The sequence below is a fragment of the Balaenoptera acutorostrata genome, chromosome 17 (assembly GCF_949987535.1).
Source record: "Balaenoptera acutorostrata chromosome 17, mBalAcu1.1, whole genome shotgun sequence".
Taxonomy (NCBI): Eukaryota; Metazoa; Chordata; class Mammalia; order Artiodactyla; family Balaenopteridae; genus Balaenoptera; species Balaenoptera acutorostrata.
Genome location: NC_080080.1, coordinates 63,043,290 through 63,063,788, shown reverse-complemented (window position 1 = coordinate 63,063,788; position 20,499 = coordinate 63,043,290). Strand labels below are relative to the sequence as shown.

At 37.4% G+C, this 20,499-nt stretch overlaps 1 protein-coding gene across 1 annotated transcript in view; it reads left to right on the top strand.

Annotated features, from left to right (window-relative positions):
* HNF4G (hepatocyte nuclear factor 4 gamma) overlaps positions 1–20,499 on the top strand; it is a 132,975-nt gene that overhangs the window by 38,627 nt on the left and 73,849 nt on the right. Inside the window, exon 2 of the mRNA XM_057531659.1 lies at positions 18,149–18,205. The gene's annotated coding sequence lies outside the window, so the exon portion shown is untranslated. The remainder of the gene's footprint in view (positions 1–18,148; positions 18,206–20,499) is intronic.

The following is a 20,499-nucleotide window of genomic DNA, read 5'->3' as shown; positions in this document are numbered from 1 at the left end:
TAATCACAGTTTCAATTTCAGTGCTTGTGATTGGTCTGTTCATATTTTCTATTTCTTCCTGGTTCAGTCTCGGAAGGTTGTGCATTTCTAAGAATTTGTCCATTTCTTCCAGATTGTCCATTTTATTGGCATATAGTTGCTTGTAGTAATCTCTCATGATCCTTTGTATTTCTGCAGTGTCATTTGTTACTTCTCCTTTTTAATTTCTAATTCTATTGATTTGAGTCTTCTCCGTTTTTCTCTTGATGAGTCTGGCTAGTGGTTTATCAGTTTTGTTTATCTTCTCAAAGAACCAGCCTTTAGTTTTGTTGATCTTTGCTATCGTTTCCTTCATTTCTTTTTCATTTATGTCTGATCTGATTTTTATGATTTCTTTCCTTCTGCTAACTTTGGGGTTTTTTTGTTCTTCGTCCCCTAATTGCTTTAGGTGTAAGGTTAGGTAGTTTATTTGAGATGTTTCTTGTTTCTTAAGGTAGGATTATATTGCTATAAACTTCCCTCTTAGAACTGCTTTTGCTGCATCCCATAGGTTTTCGGTCATCGTGTTTTCATTGTCATTTGTTTCTAGGCATTTTTTGATTTCCTTTTTGATTTCTTCAGTGATCTCTTGGTTATTAAGTAGTGTATTGTTTAGCCTCCATGTGTTTGTATTTTTTACAGATTTTTTTCCTGTAATTGATATCTAGTCTCATAGCATTGTGGTCGGAAAAGATACTTGATACAATTTCAATTTTCTTAAATTTACCGAGGCTTGATTTGTGACCCAAGATATGATGTATCCTGGAGAATATTCCATGAGCCCTTGAGAAGAAAGTGTATTCTGTTTTTTTTTGGATGGATTGTCCTATAAATCTCAATTAAGTCCATCTTGTTTCATGTATCATTTAAAGCTTGTGTTTCCTTATTTATTTTCATTTTGGATGATCTGTCCATTGGTGAAAGTGGGGTGTTAAATTCCCCTACTATGATTGTGTTACTGTCGATTTCCCCTTTTATGGCTGTTAGTATTTGCCTCATATATTGAGGTGCTCCTATGTTGGGTGCATAAATATTTACAATTGTTATATCTTCTTCTTGGATTGATCCCTTGATCATTATGTAGTGTCCTTCTTTGTCTCTTGTAATAGTCTTTGTTTTAAAGTCTATTTTGTCTGGTATGAGAATTGCTACTCCAGCTTTCTTTTGATTTCCATTTGCATGGAATATCTTTTTCCATCCCCTCACTTTCAGTCTGTATGTGTCCCTAGGTCTGAAGTGGGTCTCTTGTAGACAGCATATATACGGGTCTTGTTTTTGTATCCATTCAGCCAGTCTATGTCTTTTGGTTGGAGCATTTAATCCATTTACATTTAAGGTAATTATCAATATCTATATTCCTATTACCATTTTCTTAATTGTTTCAGGTTTGTTCTTGTAGGTCTTTTCCTTCTCTTGTGTTTCCTGCCTAGAGAAGTTCCTTTAGCATTTGTTGTAAAGCTGGTTTGGTGGTGCTGAATTCTCTTAGCTTTCACTTGTCTGTAAAGGTTTTAATTTCTCCGTCAAATCTGAATGAGATCCTTGCTGGGTTGGGTAATCTTAGTTGTAGGTTTTTCCCCTTCATCACTTTAAGTATGTCCTGCCACTCCCTTCTAGCTTGCAGAGTTTCTGCTGAAAGATCAGCTGTTAACCTTATGGGGATTCCCTTGTTTGTTATTTCTTGTTTTTCCCTTGCTGCTTTTAATATTTTTCTTTGTATTTAATTTTTGATAGTTTGATTAATATGTGTCTTGGCGTGTTTCTCCTTGGATTTATCCTGTATGGGACTCTCTGCACTTCCTGGAATTGATTAACTATTTCCTTTCCCATACGAGGGAAGTTTTCAACTACTCTTCAAATATTTTCTCAGTCCCTTTCTTTTTCTCTTCTTCTGCGACCCCTATAATTCGAATGTTAGTGTGTTTAATGTTGTCCCAGAGGTCTCTGAGACTGTCCTCAATTCTTTTCATTCTTTTTTCTTTATTCTGCTCTGCAGTAATTATTTGCACTATTTTATCTTCCAGGTCACTTATCCGTTTTCTGCCTCAGTTATTCTGCTATTGATTCTTTCTAGAGAATTTTTAATTTCATTTATTGTGTTGTTCATCACTCTTTGTTTGCTCTTTAGTTCTTCTAGGTCCTTGTTAAATGTTTCTTGTATTTTCTCCATTCTATTTCCAAGATTTTGGATCATCTTTACTATCATTATTCTGAATTCTTTTTCAGGTAGACTGCCTATTTCCTCTTCATTTGTTAGGTCTGGTGGGTTTTGACCTTGCTCCTTCATCGGCTGTGTGTTTCTCTGTCTTCTCATTTTGCTTCACTTACTGTGTTTGGGGTCTCCTTTTTGCAGGCTGCAGGTTCGTAGTACCTGTTGTTTTTGGTGTCTGCCCCCAGTGGCTAAGGTTGGCTCAGTGGGTTGTGTAGGCTTCTGTGTGGAGGGGACTGGTGTCTGTGTTCTGGTGGATGAGGCTGGATCCTGTCTTTCTGGTGGGCAGGTCCATGTCTTGTGGTGTGTTTTGGGTTGTCTGTGGCCTTATTATGATTTTAGGCAGCCTCTCTGCTAATGGGTGAAGTTATGTTCCTGTCTTGCTAGTTGTTTGGCATAGGGTGTCCAGCACTCCAGTTTGCTGGTGATTGAGTGGAGCTGAGTCTTGGCATTGAGATGAAGACCTGTGGGAGATTTTCACCGTTTGATATTATGTGGAGCTGGGAGGTCTCTTGTGGACCAATGTCCTGAACTTGGCTCTCCCACCTCTGAGGAACAGCCCTGACGTCTGGTTGGAGCACCAAGAGCCTGTCATCCACACAGCTCAGAATAAAAGGGAGGAAAAAAAAAGAAAGAAAGAAGAGAGCAACCAAACCAAAAAAGAAATCCACCAATGATGACAAGCACTAAAAACTATACTAAAAAAAAAAAAAAAACCGGACAGACAGAACCCTAGGACAAATGGTAAAAGCAAAGCTATACAGACAAGATCACATACAGAAGCATGCATATACACACTCACAAAAAGAGAAAAAGGGAAAAATATATATATATCATTGCTTCCAAAGTCCACCTCCTCAATTTGGGATGATTTGTTGTCTATTCAGGTATTCCACAGATGCAGGTACATCAAGTTGACTGTGGAGATTTAATCCGCTGCTTCTGAGGCTGCTGGGAGAAATTTCCCTTTCTCTTCTTTGTTCGCACAGCTCCTGGGGTTCAGCTTTGGATTTGGCCCCGCCTCTGCGTGTAGGTCCTCTGAGGGTGTCTGTTCTTCGCTCAGACAGGACGGGGTTAAAGGCGCAGCTGCTTCGGGGGCTCTGACTCACTCAGGCTGGGGGGAGGGAGGGGTACGGATGCGGGGCGAGCCTGCGGCGGCAGAGGCCGGTGTGACGTTGCAGCAGCCCGAGTCGCGCCGTGCATTCTCCCAGGGAAGTTGTCCCCGGATCACGGGACCCTGGCTGTGGCGGGCTGCACCGGCTCCCGGGAGGGGCAGTGTGGAGAGTGACCTGTGCTCACACACAGGCTTCTTGGTGGCAGCAGCAGCAGCCTTAGCGTCTCATGCCCGTCTCTGGGGTCCGTGCTGATCAGCCGCGGCTTACGCCCGTCTCTGGAGCTCCTTTAAGCGGTGCTCTGAATCCCCTCTCCTCGCGCACCAGGAACAAAGAGGCAAGAAAAAGTCTCTTGCCTCTTCGGCAGCTCCAGACTTTTTCCCGGGCTCCCTCCCGGCTAGCTGTGGTGCACTAGCCCCTTCAGGCTGTGTTCACGAAGCCAACCCCAGTCCTCTCCCTGCGATCCGACCTCCGAAGCCCGAGCCTCAGCTCCCAGCCCCGCCCGCCCCGGTAGCTGAGCAGACAAGCCTCTCGGGCTGGTGAGTGCTGCTCGGCGCCGATCCTCCGTGCGGGAGTCTCTCTGCTTTGCCCTCCGCACCCCTGTGGCTGCGCTCTCCTCCGTGGCTCCGAAGCTCCCCCCTCCGCCACCCGCAGTCTCTGCCCGCGAAGGGGCTTCCTAGTGTGTGGAAACCTTTCCTCCTCCACAGCTCCCTCCCACTGGTGCAGGGCCCGTCCCTATTCTTTGTCTCTGTTTTTTCTTTTTTCTCTTGCCCTACTCAGGTACCGGGGGAGTTTCTTGCCTTTTGGGAGGTCTGAGGTCTTCTGCCAGCGTTCAGTAGGTGTTCTGTAGGAGTTGTTCCACATGTAGATGTCTTTCTGATGTATTTGTGGAGAGGAAGGTGATCCCCGCGTCTTACTCTTCCGCCATCTTGAAGCTCCTCTTGCCTATGGCATCTTGAAACACCTATTTTTTGCCTGAACGAAGGGAATCGTATAAGAACATGCTGCTATTAAAAATTAAACTACTTAGAAGCACTCGTATATGTGGATGTTAGTATAAACATTAGGATTTTGGAGGGAATGATGTAAGATTGTCAATCATATATGAAAAATGAGATATAGGTATTGAGTCCCTCCTCCCCGCCATGACTCCCACACCCATCCGTTTTCTGCAAATAACATATTCCTCAAATGCGTTTTCTATTCCATCAAAAACCAAACAAGTAATTAATCTTCCAAATTAAGTATATCAACCCTCAGAGTAATAAAACACTTACTGTAAGATTTTCGGAGATTGACTTCCTGAAAAATTAATACCAGATAACTGTACTCTTTTTGAGAACAAAAAGTATAATAGTTTTTGAGAACATAAAATTTATGAACTTTTTTAACGTGTTATATTTCATATAGCTCTTCCATCTGTCTCTATTTAGAAATATATTATTTATTCGTATTTAGGTAATCACATTGCTTCTAGACAGATAAGAAATGATTGATAATTTTAAAAAAGTTTCATAAAATGTTGGTATCTTTAGTCACACACGTATTCAACAATGGCAACAATGCAGTGATTAATGTTCAGGTAATTTATGCTCCAGAGAACAATTAAATCGATTGCTATAACCTGGAGTTTCCTATTATGAATGAACTTTGAAGAACTATAATTTTCTGGATAACTCAGCTGAAAGTATAGCAACATGAAATGTGCAAGTAATATCAGAAAATGTTCTACTAACATTTATCTTGATAAATTATTTCAGTTCTACGTTTGATTTTGCAGACACATCACGATGTCATTCAGTGTCATTGAGATAACTGAAAAAGCTCATAGAAGTGATAATTGCCTCTGTATTTTCCAGTTGGATGTTAAAATGATTTTAAAAAAATGACCATGATGCACTGTTAACACAATTTCTTCTATAAGTTACTTTAGCTGCTTTTAAAATATTAGCAGTTGCAGTATTTGCATATTTTCTCTATGAAGACTGATTTAATCTCATCTCCCTCAAAAAACTAAACCAAACCACACCAAACCAAAAGCAAAAACAGAACGTCCTATTTGAATAGAGTAATAACTCTATGGGATTAGGTATTCTAAATCAGTACTGGTTTGTAGCAAGTTGTACAAACTTTTCTATCTTATGAACATAATTTACTAAGTGGTTATGGGAACTATAAAATACATTTTTCACCTGAGACTTTTTTGTCCAAGAGTACACAACGTTTTATAAACCTGCCCTTAACCTCACATACCTAAAAGGCTCATTTTCTACACTTCTGAGAGCTTATTCTCTATGTAAGATCTTAATTGAATTATTCAAAATTCAACATAACATTTATATTATTACTGAGGAAGGAAACAAAAGTAGAAGGTTAATTCTGAATGCATTGAGCACCTACTAAGAATGAGATTTTAAAAGTTTGAGGGTGGTATGAGCACAGAGATATAACACAGTTCAAGAAGAGACTTATGGGACTGTTATAAGCATTTGCTGATTTGTATGCTTTCATTTTCCCAAAGGAAGCAGGGATCAAATTTTTGTGATTTCTACTGGAACACAAAATAAAAGAAAGACCTATTCTGACTTGAACAATTCAGATATATATGAATGTCTCCATTATCCTGTAAGCTCCTTGAAGGCAGGAATTATATCTTCTTCATTTCTTTGTTTCCTAAATGCCTGGTACATGTGTTACATTTATTTAATTGAATTTACACTCTCGTGGGTAGAGGCAATAACCTCCACTTACAGGTTGGCATTCAAGGGCAAAGTTCATGTTGCTTCAGCATAGTAAGTGGGTCAAAGTTAAGAACAGAGTTTTCATCTCATGTATGCTTTTAAATCTGAAGCAAAATTACAAAAATAATAATAATCCCTCTTGCTCTATTTTTATTTTCCTAATGACTTTCTGATATTTTAAACTATTTTTAATAGATAAAATATTAATGCAAAAATTCTGATTAACTTAAAATATATAATTTTAAGGGACAGTAATGATTTTTTATCTTAGATAGTAAGATTATGAAACAAGCTATTGTAATTATATTCAAAATACTATATAAAATATTAAGCATTTTAAATTTTTACCATTTTTTTTTGTTCACTTATAATAATTACATTCATTTAAAGTCCATTCAACAAATGTTTATGTATATGTCTGTCTGTCATCTATCTGCCTATCTATCCATCTGTCATTCACACACTTCTAGGCAGGGTAGGATTATAGAGACATAATTCCTATTCTCTAATGAGAAGGAGCTTCATAGTAACTAGGTGAACAACACACATAAAATTGGATCGAATGTAAGCCGAATGATAATATCAAACGTGTCTTGTAGCAGTATGTATTTGACTGCATCCCTAGTCAGTATGATATTCATGAGTGTCATGAGTTCTTAGGAAGGAGAGATCACTGTGGTCTGTCAAGAATATAAGACCTACCGTGCAGAATGTTAAACTTGTGCTTGAATTTTTCTCATTATGTAGAAAATTCTGATTTCTCTGTGCTAAACAAATAAGCTATAAAAAATATGATCAGGAAATCAGTAGGAGCATGAAAAAATAGCTGCTTTTTTGGGTGATAGGATTCCGGATAATAAGATATTTATTCTAGCCTTGACTTCATAATATTGCTTGTGTAGTCCTGTTTATAAATGAACTGTGTACTTTGGCTTCATATTAGCAAAGAGAAATAAATTCTGCTATGTCCTTGTTTAAAATCAGGTGACTAATTCATGTATATCTTCATTCAGGAAATGTTTGTTCATTTATGCATTTAATCATATACTGTTTATTCATACCTCCTGTCTTAGTTTGGGCTGCTCTAACAAATTACTGTAGATTGGGTGGCTTAAACAACAAACATTTATTTCTCACAGTTCTGGAGGCTGGAAGTCCAGGATCATGGCACTAGCACGGTACCAGCCCTCTTCAGGGTTGCAGACAGCTGACGTCTTGCTGTATCCTCTCATGACAGAAAGACATCTAGCTAGCTCTCTGGCCTCTTCTTATAAAGGCACTAATCCTATTCATAAGCATTCCACCTTCATGACCTAATAACCTCCCAAAGGTCTCACCTCTAAATACCATCACATTGAGATTAGGGTTTCAAAATATGAATTTCAGGAGGACACGAACATTCAGTTTATAACATTTCCTATCCATTGGAGTGATCCAGATACTGATGGTGGGATGGGCCAGCACTTGTCTTCAGAATGCTAGCAGTCTAGAAAAAGTTCCCCATCTCTGAATGGTAAATTTATGTGTGTGTGTGTATGTGTGTGTGTGTGTTTGCATGTATATGGCCATATAAGTGTATGAAACTCTGTAAGTATTTAATGAGCTCCTATTAGCTTCATACAAGATACAGGGACTTTTCTGTTTGGTGATGTATGAAATTCATCCTCACATTCCAGGTAAGAAACACCCGAAGTAGAAGTTTTCTTAGAGCCAAAGCAAAATAACCACGTGAGATCTGAAAGATCTTTTGGTGAATACCAATAATGGTTCCCTAAAGAGTTGTTTTACAAATGACATAGGTAGTGTCTTGATGTGATGTACATACCAGTGAAAAAGCATATGCCATGAAAAATAGGGGGAATTTTGTAATTATTTTTCCTTAGTCACATTTTGTACTTTTTAGAGTGATCAAGATTTTCAGTGAGAATTCACCTAGTTGTGAGGCCTCCTGGATACTAATTAACTTTTGCCATGTTATGATCCTGTACACAGAAAGGTTAAATACATTGCATCTGAGAAAAAAATCTCTTTAAAAACACTGTGTACACAAAGAATTCCTGAAAATGACTGGTAACTAAGTGGTTTGAAAGAGTTAAAATAGTTCCCTATAGGGCTAGTTCATGAAGACAATACCTAGACCTGTATTGTAAAAACGGACATGGTTTTCAAACTTAGTCTCTTTATGTGGGAAGATTGTGGTGACAGAAAATGCTTATTTCCTTTAATTCAGTTTACCACTTAATCTATAAATGCAAACAATGTTAAAGAATGCTTGAAAAAAATAAATTTGGAATCCAACATTAACCTCCCAAACCAGCTGAAGTTGCTCAAAAGACAATAAGGGCAAAATTTCATTATATAGACTTCAAGTGGGTTTTTAAAAAACCCCATAGCCTTTCCAACTAAAATGATGAATGCTGTTCTGATTCTAATTGACAAGTGTTATATATAAAAGAGTTCTTGCCTTCATTCTTATCAAAACTATGGGGATTTCCAATGATAGGACAATATTATGTGGGTGGAAACTTCTCAGAAGAATAGAGAACTTATCAGTATTTACTTAGCTTCTATTACATTCAGAGCCATAAAAGCAACTACACTCATAAATTTATAGCCAGTCAAGGATATTGCCTCTTCCCCAAAGAGGCTAGATATTAAAGGAGTAGAGTGAATGAGCTCAAATCATGAAGTGGTTTCAATATTGGAGGACTTTTCCCCCTTCATATTTCAACTTGTAGACAGTATGTTATGAAGAATCACTGGCTAGCTAACTTTGGGTGTTCAGAAGCAAAAAACAATCTTATCCATTTTTTTCTTACGAGTTTTCTTTTTCTTCTACAATTAGTACTTAATAATAATACCTACACTTTAATGAACTCTAACTGTAGACTAATGGTCACCAAACTTGCTTGAATAAATGTTTTTTATAAATTCACCTTTTCAGATAAAGAAACCAGAGGTTCATAGAGGTTAGGAATCTAGCTCAAAATCGCATAGCAGAGACAGGGCTTAAGCCGAGATCTTTCTGATTCTGGAGCAGATTCTGTATTAGCTTCCTAATTCTGCTGTAACAAATTACCACCAACTGAGTGGCTTGAAATAACACAGATTTATTATTTTACAGCTCTGAAGGTCAGAACTCCAAAAGAGGTCTCACTGGGCTAAATTCCAGGTGTCGGCAAGGCTGCATTCCTCTGCAGACTCTAGGGGAGAATGTGTTCTCTTACCTTTTTCTGCTTCTACAGTCTTCCTCCATTCCTTGGCTCATGGCCCCTTCTTCCATCTTCCATCTTCAAAGCCAACAACCCCATCGCTCTAACCTTTTTCTTTTTTTTTTTAATAAATTTATTTATTTACTTATCTATTTTTGGCTGCGTTGGGTCTTCGTTGCTGCACGCGGGCTTTCTCTGGTTGTGGCTAGCGGGGGCTACTCTTCATTGCAGTACTCTGGCTTCTCATTGCTGTGGCTTTCTCTTGTTGCGGAGCACGGGCTCTAGGCGTGCAGGCTTCAGTAGTTGTGGCTCACGGGCTCTAGAGCACAGGCTCAGTAGTTGGGGCACACGGGCTTAGTTGCTCTGTGACATGTGGGATCTTCCTGGATCAGGGATTGAACTTGTGTCCCCTGCATTGGCAGGCAGATTCTTAACCACTACACCACGAGGGAAGTCCCTCTAACCTTTATTTCTGTCATCACATCTCCTTTTCTGACTCTCTTGTCTCCCTGTTCCATATTTCAAGAACTCTTGTAATTACACTGGGCCCATCCAGACTATCCAGGATAATCTCCTTATTTAAAGGTCCTTAATCACATCTGCAAAGTCACTTGCCATGTAAGGTAACATATTCATAGCTTCCAGAGATTAGGGCATCTTTGAAAGACCATTAATCTGCCTACCACAGAAGCTAAAGTAGATCTAGGTAAATATACTGCAGTTGTGTGTGTATTTTAAAATTAATATTTTGATATTGTAATTTAGTAGCCTGAAATTATAATCAGTAAGATTAATGATCACTAAAATGATGATAGTATATAATATGTATATATTATGTAATCTGTATATAGTATATAATAAATTATATAATGGAATGGTGTTGAATCCAGAAAAATTCCTGCTCCATCATTTACTACCTGTACAACCTGACATAAATCTCTTAGTGCCATTTCTTTAGAATTGAAATGGTGGTAAATTAAAACAAAATTTTTCCTTAGAACATAATGGAAACAAACAATTAGCTGGTAGACGGTCTACAAATAATATTCCTCTGCTCAGTATTCTCTTTTTTACTTTCTAGTATTCAGTGCCTGCTTTCTTTGTTTTTTACTATAATGTTAAATTTGGGTATTTGAATTAATTCATTAACCTGATGATGGCTTTTTCTCATTCCATTTCAGGTACTTAGTTTTTTAAAATGAAGTTTTCTTTATTGTGTGTTGTTATAATAAGTGTACAACTAGTAGTTTCATGGGAAATGGATCCTGGGTCAGTCTTTTATTGGGCTGACCAAAAAATTTATTTGGGTTTTTCCGTAAGATCTTATGGAAAACCCCGAACGAACTTTTTGGCCAGCCCAATATAAATGATTTTTAAAGATAAATCATGATGAAAAATCTGAAAGAGAAATTAAGAACACACTCACATTTACCATTGCAACAAAAAGAATAAAATACCCAGGAATAAACCTACCTAAGGAGATAAAAGACCTCTATGCAGAAAACTATAAGACACTGATGAAAGAAATTAAAGATGATACAAACAGATGGAAAGATATACCATGTTCTTGGATTGGAAGAATCAACATTGTGAAAATGACTATACTACCCAAAGCAATCTACAGATTCAATGCAATCCCAATCAAACTACCAATGGCATTTTTCACAGAACTAGAACAAAAAATTTCACAATATGTATGGAAACACAAAAGCCCCAAATATCCAAAGCAATCTTGAGAAAGAAAAATGGAGCTGGAGGAATCAGGCTCCCTGAGTTCAGACTATACTACAAAGCTACAGTAATCATGACAGTATGGTACTGGCACAAAAACAGAAATATAGATCAATGGAACAGGATAGAAAGCCCAGAGATAAACCCACGCACATATGGTCACCTTATCTTTGGTAAAGGAGGCAAGAATATACAATGGAGAAAAGACAGCCTCTTCAATAAGTGGTGCTGGGAAAACTGGACAGCTACAAGTAAAAGAATGAAATTAGAAAACTTCCTAACACCATACACAAAAATAAACTTAGAATGGATTAAAGACCTAAATGTAAGGCCAGACACTATAAAACTCTTAGAAGAAAACATAGGCAGAACACTCTATGACATAAATCACAGCAAGATCCTTGTTGACCCACCTCCTAGAGAAATGGAAATAAAAACAAAAATAAACAAATGGGACCTAATGAAACTTAAAAGCTTTTGCACAGCAAAGGAAACCATAAACAAGACGAAAAGACAACCCTCAGAATGGGAGAAAATATTTGGAAACGAAGCAAGTGACAAAGGATTAATCTCCAAAATATACAAGCAGCTCATGCAGCTCAATATCAATAAAAACAAACAACTCAATCCCCAAATGGGCAGAAGACCTAAATAGACATTTCTCCAAAGAAGATATACAGATTGTCAACAAACACATGAAAGGATGCTCCACATCACTAATCATTAGAGAAATGCAAATCAAAACTACAATGAGATATCACCTCACAGCGGTCAGAATGGCCATCATCAAAAAATCTACAAACAATAAATGCTGGAGAGGGTGTGGAAAAAAGGGGACTCTCTTGCACTGTTGGTGGGAATGTAAATTGATACAGCCACCATGGAGAACAGTATGGAGGTTCCTTAAAAAACTAAAAATAGAACGACCATAGGACCCAGCAATCCCACTACTGGGCATATACCCTGAGAAAACCATAATTCAAAAAGAGTCATGTACCAAAATGTTCATTGCAGCTCTATTTACAATAGCCAGGACGTGGAAGCAACCTAAGTCCCCATCGACAGATGAATGGATAAAGAAGATGTGGCACATATGTACAATGGAATATTACTCAGCCATAAGAAGAAACGCAATTGAGTTATTTGTCGAGGTGGATGGACCTAGAGTCTGTCATACAGAGTGAAGTAAGTCAGAAAGAGAAAAACAAATACCGAATGCTAACACATATATATGGAATCTAAAAAAAATGGTTCTGATGAACCTAGGGGCAGGAAAAGAATAAAGACGCAGACGTAGAGAGTGGACTTAAGGACATGGGGAGGGGGAAGGGTAAGCTGGGATGAAGTGAGAGAGTAGCACTGACATATACACACTACCAAATGTAAAATAGATAGCTAGTGGGAAGTAGCTGCATAGCACAGGGAGATCAACTCAGTGCTTTGTGACCACCTTAGAGGAGTGGGATAGGGACAGTGGGTGGGAGATGCAAGAGGGAGGAGATATAGGGATATATGTATATGTATAGCTGATTCACTTTGTTATAAAGCAGAAACTAACACACCATTGTAAAGCAATTATACTCCAATAAAGGTGTTAAAAAAGATAAATCACAATCTCATGTTCTAGGAGAGTTATAGCAAAAATACCATCTCTGCCTTATCATTCCCTCACTTTCATCACGTTCTCAGGGGCAACTCCTACCTGTGGATTTTTAGTTGTTTTTCTTTGGACTGCTATTCTGCAATTCTTGATCACATGACTGTCAACTTTGAACTGATACAGTTGACTTCCAGTGTGAAACTTGAGGATCTGTCCCACTTAGCTTACCTCACCTTTCCCCGTCCCTCCTTTCAATATTTGACATTTATAGTTTTAGTTTTGTTCTTCTATTGATTACTTTTTTTTTTTTAAAGGACTTGTGAATTCTTAGTCACTTTTTTTTTTAATTAATTAATTAATTTATTTATTTTTGGCTGTGTTGGGTCTTCGTTTCTGTGCGAGGGCTTTCTCTAGTTGGGGCGAGTGGGGGCCACTCTTCATCGCAGTGCGCGGGCCTCTCACAATCGCGGCCTCTCTTGTTGTGGAGCACAGGCTCCATACGCGCAGGCTCAGTAGTTGTGGCTCACGAGCCCAGTTGCTCCGCGGCATGTGGGATCTTCCCAGACCAGGGCTCGAACCCGTGTCCCCTGCATTGGCAGGCAGATTCTCAACCACTGCACCACCAGGGAAGCCCCCTATTGATTACTTTTATAACTCAAAATAATGTAGTTAAAGTTTATTTCTTTTTTCCAACAAGTCTATACAGTTCACTTTCTAAGACAAGTTATTAATACTTCCACCTGTGTCCTCGAATTTTCCTTCCTCCTCAGGCTAACTTTTTTAGTCAGCTAAACTTTTACTTTTATATTGTCAAGCTTGTTTATATTTACATTCTTTCTATAACAGTCACTGTGTTCCTTTTTCTAATATGTTGATTCTAAATGTTGGAAACCTGTAAACAGTGTTGACACTCCACTAACATTATCTAATGCTGAATCACAACTAGTGTGCTGTGTTCTTGGATAGAGGCCCATCCCAGGAAACCTAGGGCATGCTTGGAAAAAAGTTCACCGTGTCCAAACGGACTCTCTCTTTTTTATTTATTTATTTATTTTTTAATTCAGTTGCTTGACGTCATTCCAAATTGCATTTGCTTTACGTGTGCACCTTGACTTTTTCATACAGGTTTGTTTTTATCCTGAATTGTGTTTCGTTTTAGTTCCTGCTCTAAATTTGCTGTTATCTTATCCGTATTTTATTTTTCCCCTCAAAGTCTCAGAGTTTTTTCCCCTGGAAACTTCCCTTGTGAATCTCTACATATTTTTTAAGTCTCACAATGCAGTATCCCAAAATTTCAGAAGGATATGAGTGTGGGCCTTTTTTCACTCCTTGCATTGGGATCCCCATGGGCCTCTTCAATTTTGAAACTCATTATCATTCTTTAGTTTGGGGATATTTTCTTGTTTTTTCTTTGATGATTTCTTCTTTCCCATTTCTTTGTTTTTTATTTTCTCATCCTCATTTCTATTCGTTGGACCTCCTAGATTAGTTTTCTTTGTCTCTTGTCTTTATTTTATCTTTTTATTCTCTTTCCACTTTTGCTCTTCACATAAGAAATATTTTTATTGCTTACTTTTCAGTCTTCAGGTGCATTTCATGTTTTTGTTATTATATGTTTAATCTCTAAGGTCTCTTTCTAGTTCTATAATTATTTTTATTTTTTAATTTATATTAATTTTTTGAAACTATAAGAAATACCATACATGCATAAAATCAGACATTGTCTTCAAGATTGTCTTGGCTACTCTTATTCTTTTCAATACCATATAGATATTTAGAATGACCTTGTTAATATTCACTAAAAATCATGCTTGGACTTTCATTGGAAATGCCATAACTTCATTGATTAATTTGCAAAGAGTTGAAAAACCTTTATTTATTAAATGCGGTTGTTGTTTTTTTTAATTTATTTATTTATTTGTTTATGGCTGTGTTGGGTCTTCGTTTCTGTGCGAGGGCTTTCTCTAGTTGTGGCAAGCGGGGGGGCCACTCTTCATCGCGTTGCGCGGGCCTCTCACTATCGCGGCCTCTCTTGTTGCGGAGCACAGGCTCCAGACGCGCAGGCTCAGTAGTTGTGGCTCACGGGCCTAGTTGCTCCGCGGCATGTGGGATCTTCCCAGACCAGGGCTCGAACCGGTGTCCCCTGCATTGGCAGGCAGATTCTCAGCCACTGCGCTACCAGGGAAGCCCACCTTTATTTATTGAGTAAGGTAATCCATGAACATGATATATCCCTCTGTTGGTATTTTCTTCAACTTCGGGGTTTTCTGAATGGGGGTATTTCACATATATGTATCTTAACAAGTATATTATGATTTTATAGAAAACCACAATTTTAAGGGAAAAAACATACCCGTCTGTTTACTTGGAGGTAAAGGAAAAGCTATGTTAATCAAGTCTTGCTACAATACTGCATAACAACAACAACAAAATCATAAAATGCTTAGTGGCTTATTGATGTTTTACTTATTTTTACACTCCTGAGGGTATAAAGTGGCCGATCTAGGCTAGTCTCCTTTGGGTTAAGGCTACATTACAGGCTTCTGATGAGGTTTCAGGCATGAGGTCCAGGCTGAAGGAGCAGCAGAATGAGTGACATGCTCTTTTCGTGGCAGATCACAGGCGCAGGAGAGAGCAAGCCGAGCCATGCAAGCAGTTAGAGTTTCTGTTACATCATGTCCACTAACACTGTATTAGTCAAAGCAATTTCATGGCCAACCCCGACATGAGTGGGATAGGGAAGTGTATCCCACCCACAGTGGGAGGCACTGTAATATTACATAGCACAGGATGTGGATGTATAATCCTAGTACAAGAAACTGAATAATTGGATAATAATCCAGTTGATATCGGGAGGAACGTATATGAATAGAAGTACAAATATTCTTGATGTACATGACCTTTGTTTGTTTGTTTGTTTTCCACAAGCTTTTTTTTTTTTAAGAGTTTCACTTATAAGATTAAAAACGTTACTCATTTACTTTTTAGTGATGTATAATTAGTTACGCTACTGCAGTAATGGTGAAAATCAGACGGGAAAGGGCCTCAGTCTCTCTCATGAATATAAGATCCGTGTTTCAAACTGTCCAACCAGTATTCCCCAGAGACCTTATCTTCAATATGCACCGTTATTTCACTAATTCTTTATTTACCCTAATCCTGCTGTTCCTTAATTTCCTATCACCAGATCTCTCGTTTATCCTCAAGTTTTTCTTCTTTTGCATCCCTGTAGCCAACTGGTGAACAGATCCTGTCACTTCCAACTCTGTCAGTGTACCTTTCACATCCCCTCACTCCATTTTTACTCCATTAGAAATTTTCATCTTTAACCAGGAGTTTTGCCTCACAGACGGGTGGGGACAGAAACATCTTACAGAGAAGAAATCTGAGAATGCCCCACGTTTAGAGGGAGGCCTCAGCTGCTAGGACCCTGGCTCTGCATTGACTGAGATCTCAATGTCTCTAAGATAGCATCTAAAGCCCTTTAGAATTTGGTCTCAATGTTTTCTCACCTGGGAAACCTCCAGCTTCCACCTCCTCTCCTCTGTCTGCCACTCAAACTATGTGAAATGCTGACTTCCAAACCTTTACTGTCTTTATGTCTTTACTCTTCTAGGTGATTCTCTCACGACCTTGGCCATCATCTCCTGTCTTCTCCAATCAGTAAACCCCGAGTCTCCTTCCAGATCCAGTTCAGATGCCACCTTTGCCCTCAGGCATTGCCTGACTCACAGTTGGCGGTCTTCTGGGGTTCTCTCAGCATTCTACCTGAATATCCATTACAGAATTTCTTTCTTGGATTCTTTACTTTTGATTATAAAAGTATAAAAAAAAACTTTATAAAAATGAAATGACATATATAGTGTTAAGAAACAGGATCAGTATATATGTCACCTTATTTTTTTTCTAGATCAATAGAAAAAATAAGGTAACATATATACTGATCCTGTTTTACACTGGTAAAAGATACAAAGGGTTGAATCATTCTAGTCCTCTTTTTTTTTTTTTTTTCTTTTAAAGTCATGTAACTTCTTTGTCTGATCTCCTTATGGTCCTTGTCACAACTGTATGGCTTTTAATCACTCATACTTTCAAGGAGTTACTGCACTGCTGGAACCTTAATAATGTTCTAGTTTGTTTGGATGATCTTCCTGATAAAGTCCTGACAGTCTATAATGGGAAGACAATCAAAATAAAAAATGCTCTAAGAGTTCAGGTAGTAGAGCATGCTATTATTTTTCACATGGTGCAAGGGTATTAAAATACTGACTTTCATGCTTTTGATTGAGTTTGTGATGAAATCCAAGAAAAGTTGAAAATTTGAATTATTCTACTGCCAGTAGGGACAGTACATCATGAACAGAAAGCAGGCATATGTAACCAATTCTTGTATCATAATCTGAAGAGTGCCAGATTGTCCCTCTTTTATATGAGTTTCTGTAGTATATCTAAGTAATTAATTCATTATATAGCTCTTTTATATTTGCAGTTAACGCATGGAATTTTACAAATATATAAAATGTCATCTTTAGCACACACTGTTTGAATAGTTAATAATGATGACTTATCTTGATAAAGCATTTCAGATTTTTCCAGGTACTTTCCATTAAATTATCTGACTCACTAGCCCTCTTAAGTAAGCAGTGGAATTGTTGTAATTCTCCACCTGTCCCATCCTTTCTGCCTCCTTCCCTCTTCTTGTTTCCCTGTTTCTGTTTCTTTCTTGTAAAGGAGGCTATTTGGTATATGGAAAGAGCACAGAATATGAATTCAGGTATTTCATTCCATCTTTGCCCCCACTGAATTTGGTTTTGGACAGATCACTTTCATTTCTCTGAACCATGGTTTCCTAATTGGCAAAATAAGGATAATACTAAAGTATATTCCTCAAAGTTGTGAGGATTAAGTGAGGTGAAATCTAGGGAAATTAAAAAAAAAACAAAAAAACAAATGTAATGTCCATGTTAGCTTTCTTTAAGGGAAGCTTGGGATAATGGAAAGAGAACAGATTTTGGCCTCGCTGCTTCTTCAGTAGGTACTTGATCAAGTTATCTAACCTTTCTGAACTTCATTTTCCTTCCTTTCCTGTGTGTAAAAGGGGCCTAATAAATTTCTATCTTGTGAAATTGTTGAATAGAGAAAATAAGGTAACATATATACTGATCCTAACACAGTTCCTGAAACATAGCAGTGTACACTCTATTAAAAGTATTTTCTCTTCTTTCCTCTCTTCCTCCTACAATCCCTCTTTTCTTCCTCTTTTCTTCCTACCTTATTCTTCTTCCTCAACTTCCAGACAAGATGAGCACTTGATTGCAAGATCTTGAGATTTAATAAATTAACATTTTTTTTAGCATCAAGAATTTTTTAAATAAAATTGTAAGCTCTACTTGAGGCAGGAGATGGAGATCCTCTCTTTGGAGTGAAGACTCCTTATTGTCATGCTTTGGAACCTCCATTGAGTCCTGAAAACTTTGTGCAGTAGAATTTGAAAACTGCTGATGTAGCCCCATGCTCTCATTTTACAGATGAGAAAACCGTATTTGAGAGAAGCTGAGTAGTGACTGGCCTAAACGTGCAGACTGGTAAGTGATGAGCTAAGGATAGAACTCCGTTGTTTTTCGCCCTTACCCTGTTGTTCCCCTTACTACGTGAAGGTACAGAATGAAAAATATGCATAATTAAGATTCCTGTCTTGAAGGATATCACAGTCTATTTATGGAGATGGAATTAAGGTATAAAAGATGAGGAAATGCAAAGTAGCATGATACAGTTATGAAATGGTTGGAATAGGTAAACGCTTCAAGAAGAGAGGAGCTTGGTTGATCATTATCCTTTGAGGGTGGACACGGCAAACTCCATGAAGGCAGGGACTTGTTTGCTCATTGTCATTTTGTTCCCAATGCATACAGAAATGACTGCCTTCCAAAAGGGGATTATTACTTGTTTTTTTGAATGGAATGAATGAATGAATGGCTTAATGAAGTATATAATTGAATCAAATCTAGAAAAAGAGTAAGGATTTAGATAATCTAGATCAGGGGTGTTTAAACAGTGGGTTGTGCTTCATTACTGGCTGATGAAATAGGCTTTCTGGATCATGATTTACCTATAAAAAGTTACAAAATGTCATTATGTCATGAAAATTGTGTAGATTTATGTGATACTGACATAAAATACATATGTATAATTTTGTGTATACTCGGTCACAATTTAAAATATATGTCTCACTGGAGGTCATGGTTAAAGATGTTTGAAAGATACTGTTTTACACAAAGAGAATATTAAAGTTTGAGGCAGACATGTGAATGCTTTATAGAAGAATAGTGACTTTAATGATTTTGCTCGATCAGAAGTGTTAAGAATAGTTAACCAAGGTAAAGTTTATTCAGGGGAAGAAGAATCCATTCTTCTATTGAAGAATCATTAAGAATCCTCTGGGGAAAAAAGAAAAAAAAAAAGAATCCTCTGCCCTTCGTTGTCTCTACCGTCCACATTAAGAGGGTTTAACCAAACTACACATTAGAAAGATTAGAAAGATTAATCTGTCAGAAATGGGTAAATTGAATTGGAACTGGGGAGACCAGATCAAGGACTGTGCAAAAGAGTCAGCACAGGGTAAGGAAGTTGTGGCCTTGACTGGTGACAACCTGTAGAGAAAAAGTTTCTTGGCAAAACTGGGGTGGAAGAAGTTAAAAAAAAGTGAGTGGGTGATGACTAAATGGAGCTTAAATAGTAAACAATTTCTTAAAACTGCTGTCTAAGGAAAAGAAATAATTAAGGAAAAAAAAAGTAGGATAATAGAGTTATAAAGTTTTTGTTAAAATAGAGAGGAGATAAAATTCTTTGTGGTCAACTAGGGCAAGTCAACAGAGAAGGCTTCTAAACATAGATTAGAAATGAATCTAAAGAAGACATCAAAATTCTACTGAAAAAGATTACCTGGGAAGGAAGATAATTCCTTTCTTCTGAAATCTAGTGGTTAAGACCAGAGGGGATGGGAGCAATTACTGCTTGTGGATAAGAGAAACTTAAAGAAAGACAGAGTTAATGAACGTTGCTTTCTATAAGTTGAAGATTAACCAGGGAAAACAGTTTAAATCAAGATGTGACATTAGTCTACAAATTTTGTGTTACTAACAAGAGACATTTTTAAGTCGTAAAAACATTTACTTTTCTATGTAATAAACATACCCTTGATTCACCCTAAACTTGTCTAAAACACTACTGTAACTTGAAAAATTATAATTATATATACCATATTTTGTGTAAGTTAGGAGGTTAGAAAGAAGATTATCATAAGAGAATCTTGAATTTTATGTCCTGAAAACCTACTTAAAATGAACTTGGTAATGATGAAACAAGTTCAGATGCTAGAAATATAATTAAAAAGCATCAAAGTATGTTCACTTAAGACAAGCTTTTCTTTTTTGTTTGGGTTTATCTGCCATTCAGAGGAAATCCAGAGGTCAAGAATTATACATTATTATAATTTAAATAAAAATCCATTGCTTAAATTATTTATTTTTAAAATAAAACTAAAGAACAGCCCTTTGTTGTTTATTAAAGGAAAGCTACGGTGGCTTTATTGATGTCCCATGAACATGTGTATGTGAGTTTACACAATTAAGAGAAATAGAGAACATGAGCATAAGTATGTTTGTGTGTGTATTTGTGAGTGTGTGTGTGTAATGAAACTTGTCTCTAGGCATGGTCAGGTACAAAGGTCCATCATTTAAGTCTCAGAACTAAATAAACATGTGAGCTTATGATTATTTTATTGAGCTTTCTTATTTTATGAGCCTCTAATGGCTCATGGATCAGTTATATTGACGAGCACTGGAAACCTTCAGCTTCAATAAGGTTTTTTATTTATTCA